This window comes from Nicotiana sylvestris, chromosome 12 (genome assembly GCF_000393655.2).
Source record: "Nicotiana sylvestris chromosome 12, ASM39365v2, whole genome shotgun sequence".
In the NCBI taxonomy this organism is placed as follows: Eukaryota; Viridiplantae; Streptophyta; class Magnoliopsida; order Solanales; family Solanaceae; genus Nicotiana; species Nicotiana sylvestris.
Window position 1 is genome coordinate 150,860,543 of NC_091068.1, and position 9,484 is coordinate 150,870,026.

The window sequence follows — 9,484 nt, forward strand, 5'->3', positions numbered from 1 at the left end:
AAGAAATGCTCCTTTATCCTTTTCGCCTCTGCATAAACCAAAATAATTAATTGCGCATTATTATTAATAGAACCAAAAAAAAAGGAAAATTGTGAAAGAGAATTACTTAAGAAAATTGACCATTTACAAATCATCTCATAGATTTCAAAGATAACCAGATCATATTATAGTTATTGCCAACTCAATTACGCCATAGAAGATTGCCAATGATTTAGAATTTAAGAAAAAATATTATTAAAACTTAGGGGGTCCAGAGAACCTTTTAGGTTGTTATGGATCCTTTTCATATTCTTCTTTTGTCATAAGGGTTTTAATCAAATAAAGACGGGGGAATTATTTTTATAAGGATTTTGGTTTATTTCTTCGAGGTAGGTTGTCTAATTAATGTAAGTTAGGAGTATATAAGAGTAACAAATGTTATGTTGTGTACATTTCAATACTATTTAGCTTACGGAAATATTTGTTAGATCTTTCTTTGAAATAAAAAGACAAGATAGATGAAATATCTGCTTCTATTCCTAAATGTTTGATACCTTTTCTTCACGAAATTCAAACTAAGTGAAATTTAATCAATATTTTAAAATTTATCTTTCTTCTTTTTATATGAAGTATTCGCTAATTTATACCACTTCTTGTATAACTTTTGTGTATCTAAGTTTTTAATATAAATTAATCTAATCGATTTAATTCCTTCTAAAATTAGTCAAATTAATGAATATTTATAAGCGGCATCAATATGTGAAGAAGTGAACAAATAAATAAATCATTATAGTGACTAGTTGTATCGTTTTTTATATTTATATTAAATATTTTCATTTTTCTTATGATTTATATATACATATTTACGAAAAAATTTGACAACACGGTGTCACATGATACCGCTTGAGATAAGGTGCCTATGCCTAATGCTCCTGATCGAATTTACGTGGATACGGGATGTTTGTGCATCGGACCGCCTTTTTCGGTGTATTGGAATAACATGCATTCAAAGGCTTACCATCAAAACTTACACTATGAAATAGTAATTCAGAATTGAACCATATGCAATGGAAATTGAGAAAGTTTAATTTCAGGAGGGGTTGATTCCTAAGAATATGGGTTCAAAATCTGACACCTATATTCGGTATGTATACGGTGAAATCAGGTGCCCCGATTTAGTAGGCTCGAGACGTCGCACCGAGAGTAAAAATTCGATAAAGACCAAGCCCGGACTCGAAGACAGAATAAGAGGCTCGAAGACCTAAATGCTCGAGGAATATCGGAGCCAAGTATGACCGTCTCAGAGATAGTGTCGTTGTGAGTTTGTTACAGAAGGACAAGATTCTCGCCGCGTCCCCAAGATCATGGCGTGAATTCCGGAATAGATTTGTACGAATTAGTACAAATCTGTACCAGGCGGTTATACAGTTGTCCCAATAAGATTCTTTACTGTAAATGGAAATATACCTTATTTAGGGCTCCCCTCCTATATAAAGGGGACCCCAATCATTTGTAAACATCATCTAATCATTGGCAAAGAATATGCTATCTTACTTTTTCGCTCATTGTTCATCATAATTGTCCTTTATCTTTATTGCCCTTACTTTACTGTTCTTGGTTCATCTCGACGTCACTGAGCTCGAGGTCGATACTGGTCAAGTAACACTGGTTTGATTCACTTATTTCCTTCATCTATACTTCATATTTCTTGATTATTAATTGATATTGAACTAAATCATGTATCTTTAAAACCACAAATCAAATTTAATTGTTACTCGTATTTTCAAGGTAAACAGTTTGGTGCCCACCGTGGGGCTAAAGATAATAGTGATTATTTCATTATTGATTCTCATAACACACGTTATTTTTACACTTTTTCTTTCAAGAATTTTGATTCTCAAGCTGAAACATGTCTAGCTCGCAAAACGTGCATGTTTATGACAACGAAGGTCTTGGAGAAAACAATAATATAGGGTTGGTGTACCACCACTAAACCTTGGGAAAGTGCCAAATATGGAACCAGTTGATATTAGTTCACGCATTGCTCTAAACGCGTATTTAGGCACGGACCCTGGAGGGAGTGTACGTAGGGAAGCCCGATCTGGTGGCCAAGGAGCACAAGGAATGGGATATGGGGGAATCAGCCTCCAAGTGATATTCGAGATGCTGCAAGCTCAACAAATCGCCATCGCTCAACTTCAAAGTTAGAATAAGACTCCGAATATAGCTGAACTAGAAAACACTCGGCGTGTTGAGAGGTCGAACGGAAATGATTCGGGGACTGACCCAACCATTATGAGAATGCTCGAAGAGATCACCAAGAGGATCAAGTCCGGGGAAAAGAAGATTGAAGACAATGACAAAAAGGTGGAGACTTATAACTCCCGTGTTGATCAAATACAGGGGCACCTCCAGTCTTGAAAGGTTTAGATGCTAAAAAGTTCATACAAAAATCATTCCCCCCAAGTGAGACTCCGATGCCCATTCCTAAGAAGTTTCGCATGCCCGATATACCCAAATACAATCAGACAATTGACCTAATGAGCATATTACTTCATGCACTTGCGAGATCAAAGGAAATGACTTGAATGACGATGGGATCGAATCAGTTTTGTTGAAAAAGTTTGGAGTAACACTGTCGAAAAGGAGCTATGATTTGGTATCACAACTTGCCTCCTAACTCTATTGATTCGTTTGCTATATTAGCAGACGCATTCGTAAAAGCACATGTCGGGGCCATAAAGGTGGCAACGAGGAAATCAGACATCTTCAAGATAAAACAAAGGAACGATGAGATGTTGAGGGAGTTCGTATCTAGGTTTCAGATGGAGCGTATGGAACTACCACCGGTCTCGGATGACTGGACAGTACAAGCTTTTATGCAGGGTTTGAATGAAAGGAGTTCAATTGCATCTCTACAGTTAAAGCAGAATCTGATCGAGTATCCAGCTGTGACATGGTCGGACATACATAACCATTACAAGCCAAAGATTAGGGTCGAGGAAGACCAGTTGAGAGCCCCCTAGGGCTCAGTTCATCCTAACAGGCTGGCGGCTAAGCCCCCGAGGGATACAGATAGGGAATCTAGATTCAACAAAGAACGGTATCAGCCATATGTCGATCGGAGAAACAATGTCTCAGGTCGTAACGCTTCTCGTAATGATCGGAGAAACAATCGAGCTCAAAGCTCTCGGGGACTCATGAGTAAGAGCGGGTTCGATAAACATACTGACCCGCGGAGGCACCTCGATTGTCAGAGTATAATTTCAGTATAGATGCATCAGGGATCGTGTCAGCTATTGGAAGGATCAAGGATACCAAGTGGCCCAGGCCTATACAAACCAATCCTTCTCAAAGGAATCCAAACTTAATGTCCAAGTATCATGGCACACATGGCCATAGAACCGAAGACTGGAGGCAGGTAAGAGAGGAGGGAGCTCGGTTGTTCAACGAGGGTCACCTTCGAGAATTTCTCAGTGATCGAGCTAAGAATCACTTTGGGGAGAGAGATGTAAGCAGAAAAAACGAATAGGAAGAATCACAACATGTGATCCACATGATCGTCGGTGGTGTCGATATCCCATAAAAACCTATATTCAAATGTACCATAGTGTCGATCACCAGAGAAAAATGGACTCGGAGCTATGTGCCTGAGGACACCCTATCATTCTACGATGAGGAACCAGAAGGCATATCTTAACCGCACAACGACGCCCTGGTAATTTCTATCCTTTTAAATGAAATTCAAGTTAAATGTGTTCTAGTGGATCCAGGTAGCTCGAAAAACATAATCAGATCGAGGGTCGTAGAGCAGCTCGGCCTACAGGATCAGATTATACCTGCATCCCATTTCCTAAATGGCTTCAATATGGCGAGCGAAACAACAAAGGGGGAGTTAATCCTACTAGTAAACGTAGCTGGGACCATACAAGATAAGAAATTCCATGTCATCGAAGGCGATATGAGGTATAATGCACTTCTCGGGAGGCCATGGATCCATAGCATGAGGGTAGTACCTTTGGCCCTTTACCAGATGATGAAATTCCCAATAGAGGATGGGGTGAAAACGGTCCGCGGAGAACAACATGCTGCAAAGGAGATGCTTGCAGTCGAGGAAGTGACTCCGGCACCAATGCCTTCGACCTCAAAAAAATCGGGGACCAAAGATAAGCCAGCGGCCAAATAGCAATCACCGATCCCAGTCTCGATTGAGCCAGAGGAATAGGTAATCGAGGAAGAAGAAGAGGATTTACTTACTCCTCGAACTTTCATCATTCCAGAAGAGTCCGATGCAACCACGTCAACGATCGAGGAACTGGAGCAAGTCATATTGATCGAATACATGCCCGAAAGAAAGGTATACTTGGGAACGAGATTAACCCCCGAACTCAGAAAAAACTCATTCAATTTCTTATTGATAATATGGATTGCTTTGCTTGGTCCCATTTATATATGACAAGAATTCCCCCGAAAATAACAACATACCGGCTAAGCTTCGACTCGAGGTTCAAACCACTCAAGCAAAAAAGGAGGCCCTAGTCCAAGGTGAAGCACGCGTTCATAAAGGACGAGGTAACCAAACTTCTTAAAATAGGGTCTATTCGGGAATTAAAATACCCCGAATGGTTAGCCAACATAGTTGTAGTTCCCAAAAAAGGAAACAAGCTTAGAATGTGCATAGATTACAAGGATTTGAACAAAGCATGCCCAAAAGACTCTTTTCCACTGCCTAACATCGATCGTATGATCGATGCCACGACTGGCTATGAGATTCTAACCTTTCTCGACGCCTACTCCGGGCACAATCAAATTCAGATGAACCCGAAGGATCCGGAAAAGACCTCGTTTATCACTAAGTTTGGAACTTACTATTACAACGTAATGCCCTTCGGGCTAAAAAATGTTGGAGTCACATATCAATGCCTAGTTAACAAAATGTTCGAAGAACAAATAGGTAAAACAATGGAAGTTTACATCGATGATATGTTGGTTAAGTCCCTGCGCGTAGAGGACTATTTAACTCATTTGCAGGAAACATTCGAAATCTTGAGGAAATACAACATGAAGCTTAACCCGGAAAAATGTGCCTTCGGAGTCGCTCGGGTAAGTTCCTCGACTTCATGGTGTCAAATCGAGACATCGAAATTAACCCCGACAAAATCAAGGCCATCGAGGATATCACTATTGTGGATAATATGAAGGTCGTACAAAGACTAACAGGTCGAATAGCCGCCTTGGGTCGGTTCATTTCGAGGTCATTAGATCAAAGTCATATGTTCTATTCCTTGCTCAAAAAGAAAAAGGATTTCGCATGGACCCCGGAATGCTATCAAGCCTTAGAAGAATTGAAGCGATACTTATTGAGCCCGCCTTTGCTTCACACCCTGAATGTAGATGAAAAACTTTACTTATATTTGGCAGTGTCCGAGATAGCAGTAAGTGGGGTACTGGTTAGAGAAGAGCAAGGTACGCAATACCCTGTTTATTATGTAAGTCGAACTCTAGGAGATGCTGAAACTAGATACCCTCACTTAGAAAAAATAGCACTTGCATTAATCAGCGCATCTGGGAAGTTAAAGCCATATTTCAATGTCATCCCATATTTGTATTAACCACTTATCCTCTCCGAAATATCTTGCATAAGACCAAATTGTTGGGTCAATTGGCCAAGTGGGCAGTCGAACTAAGCGGGTACGATATCAAATATCAACCCCGAACAACTATCAAGTCCCAAATCTTGGTGACTTCGTGGCCAATTTTACGCCGACACTCGTACCCGAAGTAGAAAAAGAACTTCTGCTGGGATCGGGCACATCATCGGGGGCATGGACCCTTTCCATGGATGGTGCCTCGAATGTGAAAGGGTCTGGACTCGGTATTGTTTTGAAGCCACCAACAAGTAGTACTATTAGACAATCTATCAAAACTCAAGATTGACTAACAATGAGGCCGAGTACGAGGCTATGATTGCAGGTCACAAGCTAGCTAAGAGCTTGGGGGCAGAGGTCATCTAGGCCAAATGCGACTCCCTATTGGTAGTGAACCAATTAAACAAGAGTTTCGAGGTTCGAGAAGATAGAATACAGAGGTACTTAGACAAACTACAAGTTACATTGCACCGCTTCAAAGAATGGACCTTGGATCATATGCCTCGAGAGAAAAATAGTAAGGCCGACGCACTTGCAAATCTGGGATCGGCAGTCAAAGAAGATGATGTTATCCTGGGGACTGTCATTCAGTTATCGAGATCTGTGGTCGAGGAAGGTTATGTCGAAATAAATTCCACGAGCTTGATTTGGGATTGGAGAAATAAGTATATCGATTATTTGAAAAATGGAAAGCTCCCATTGGATCACAAAGAGTCGAGGGCTCTACGAACCAAGGCTGCTATGTTCACACTAGATGGGGATGAAACATTATACAGAAAAACGTTCGATGAGCCATTGGCGGTATGTTTAGGGCGGGGGATACCGATTATGTTCTATGAGAAATCCATGAAGGTACTTGTGGGAACCACTCCGGCGCCACGTCTTTGGTTCACAAAATTATCAGAGCATGGTATTACTGGGACAACATGGAAAAACATACTAAGGAGTTTGTCAAAAAATGTGATAAGTGCCAATGGTTTGCACCGATGATCCATCAGCCCGGAGAACAGCTCCACTCGGTCCTATCCCCGTGGCCTTTCATAAAATGGGGGACCGATATAGTCGGCCCCCTACCAACGGCCCCAGGTAAAGCTAAATTTATTTTATTTATGACTGATTACTTTTCTAAATGGGTGGAAGCACAAGGCTTCGAGAAGGTTAGAGAAAAGGAAGTTATTGACTTTATTTGGGACCATATCATATGTCGGTTCGGGATACCTACCGAGATTGTATGCAACAATGGAAAACAATTCATCGGCAGCAAGGTGACGGAGTTCCTCAAAACACACAAGATAAAGGGTATATTATCAACACCATACCACCTAACTGGAAATGGACAGGCCGAATCAACAAACAAAACTATCATTCAAAACCTGAAGAAAAAGTTGGATGATGCAAAGGGAAAATGGATAAAAGTTCTACACGAGGTCCTTTGGGCATATCGAACACCATCAAAGTCTAGCACAGGGGCTACTCCGTTCTCTTTAGTTTATGGCTCCAAGGCCCTTATCCTTGTCAAGGTCGGAGAACCCAGCGTCGGGTTTCGACATGTATCGGAGGAGTCAAATCACGAGGCTATGAATACTAGTCTCGAGCTATTAGATGAAAAACGAGAGGCAACACTTGTTCGGATGGCTGCGCAAAAGCATAGAATCAAGAGATACTACAATAGAAGGTCCGACCTTTGATACTTTGGAGTCGGGAACTTAGTTCTACGAAAAGTCACCCTCAATACTCGAGACCCGAATGAAGGAAAACTAGGCCCGAATTGGGAAGGACCGTACCGAGTCCTCGGAGTTGTCAGCAAAGGATCTTACAAACTTGGCACGATGGAAGGCAAGCAATTGTCAAACAATTGGAATGTATCACTACTCAAACGATACTATTGCTAAGGTATGGTTTTTTCTTTTTGTCTATCTAAATTTGAAACTAACCCATTGCAGGTGGTTGATCAAAGGTATAAAAGGCACCTTTTTACATGAAGGCCTTAGGTTTTAAATCATGCGTTGCACTCTTTTTCCCTTAGATTAAATTTTGTCCCGAATGGATTTTACCGGCGAGGTTTTTAACGAGGCAACAACTATGTTCTACCTAAGGAGAACGCAATAATATCTAAGGCTTCTTTTCAATCAACCTCGAATACTGGGGGCATCACCCGTGGAGGTTATATTTTCGAGGAAAATACTTTACGCCAAAGAGGGCCTCAATAGGAGAACTTTGTAATGGGTCAAACGGTTAGATGAACCGTGTCCATATAGTATATTCGAGCCCCGACGGCAAAACATGTACGCATTATTCAATGAAGCATTCTTTCTATGTCAAAACACTATTGTTTCTCAAAGAAGTCTACTATTATACGGGATCTACACTTATAATTCTACGAGAAACTATCCAAGGGCCAAAACACATATACACCCCGAATACCCGAGGACTATCATCGACAGTCAACACATCCGAGTCATCAAAACTCGAACTCATAAGACCTCAAAGAGGTATACCCTCGATATAAAGGCCGAGGCCATCATACTTGGGGACTAATCTTTCGAACAAGCTCGAAATGTTATCGAGAATCAAGTCCAAGAGACATACCCGAAGGCTACGACCATATTAAAGACTACGGTCATATAAAGGCTACGACCGAAATAATGCGGCTCGGAGACTTCCTACTTCCGCCATAAATTATAGGCCTTCAAATGCTTTGAAAAACCAGTTAAATTAGGCAACCCTCAGCAAAATCAAAAAATAAAGGGGCTTCGATAAAATCAGCCCTCGAATAAAAGACTTCGATAAACATCAGCCTTCGAAAAAACCTCAAGAGGTATTCGATTATCATTACACAAACGAATTACAAATAAGGTCCCGGTCGGTAGGACCTTCAAAAAACCCAACGGGTACAAAAAACACATGCTAAGGCATAGAAAAATTTCACTAAGTCTTTTAACCGAAAAGAGGGAAATTTTTTAAGCCGCTTTAGAGGCAGAATAGGCTGTTGATACCCAATTTTTCCCTATATATTTTTAAATATGCATAAATACCTTCAAATAGCATATATATTCATATATAAGCATGCACAATATTTTTATAATTTTTCCATACTTGTAAGGATTTAAATTGATTTATTTTCTTCCCTTTTATTCATAAAATCCCCAATAATTATTTTCCAAATTATTTTTATTATGATTTATTAATTTAATCTCTATATTTATGCCAAAATATGATTGATATATTTTTATGCATTTTTTATAATTGCATTTGGTATTTTTCGAGCTAAATTGCATATAATTGCAATGTTAGCCCATTTAGTGTATAATTACATTTTATGTGCGTAAAATTGGTCCCTATATTTTTAAAATGACAATTATATATTTTAAATCATTTTTGCACATTGAATTATTTTTTAAAGATTATTTATTATTTATTATAAATTAAATAGGGAAAAGTGACTATTTAAATTATAGCCAGATTTGGCTTTCAATTGTAGCCCAAATTGAACCCATTCCCTAGCCCAATTTCATACCCAATTAGCCCGACCCAGACCCTATAAATACCTACCCAAACCCAGAACCCATTTACCCGATCAAATCCTGACCGTTGATCTCCTATATCAACAGTCTACATGACCCCTTTCCTATTTAATTCCTAAGACCAGCCTAACCCTAGCCATTCTTCACAGCCCACCGCCTTCAGATGCTCTCGTCTCCTCTCTTCTCTTAACCTAACCCTAATCCATCTTCAACCGCCGCCTCCTTCTTCGGTCTTCTTCGGTGACCACCTTTCAAACCCAAGCCTCCAATGGTTCCTCCATCGCCTTGCTCATCCTCTCTGAGGCCTTCAAGGGCCCTGGGCCATGCCGACTT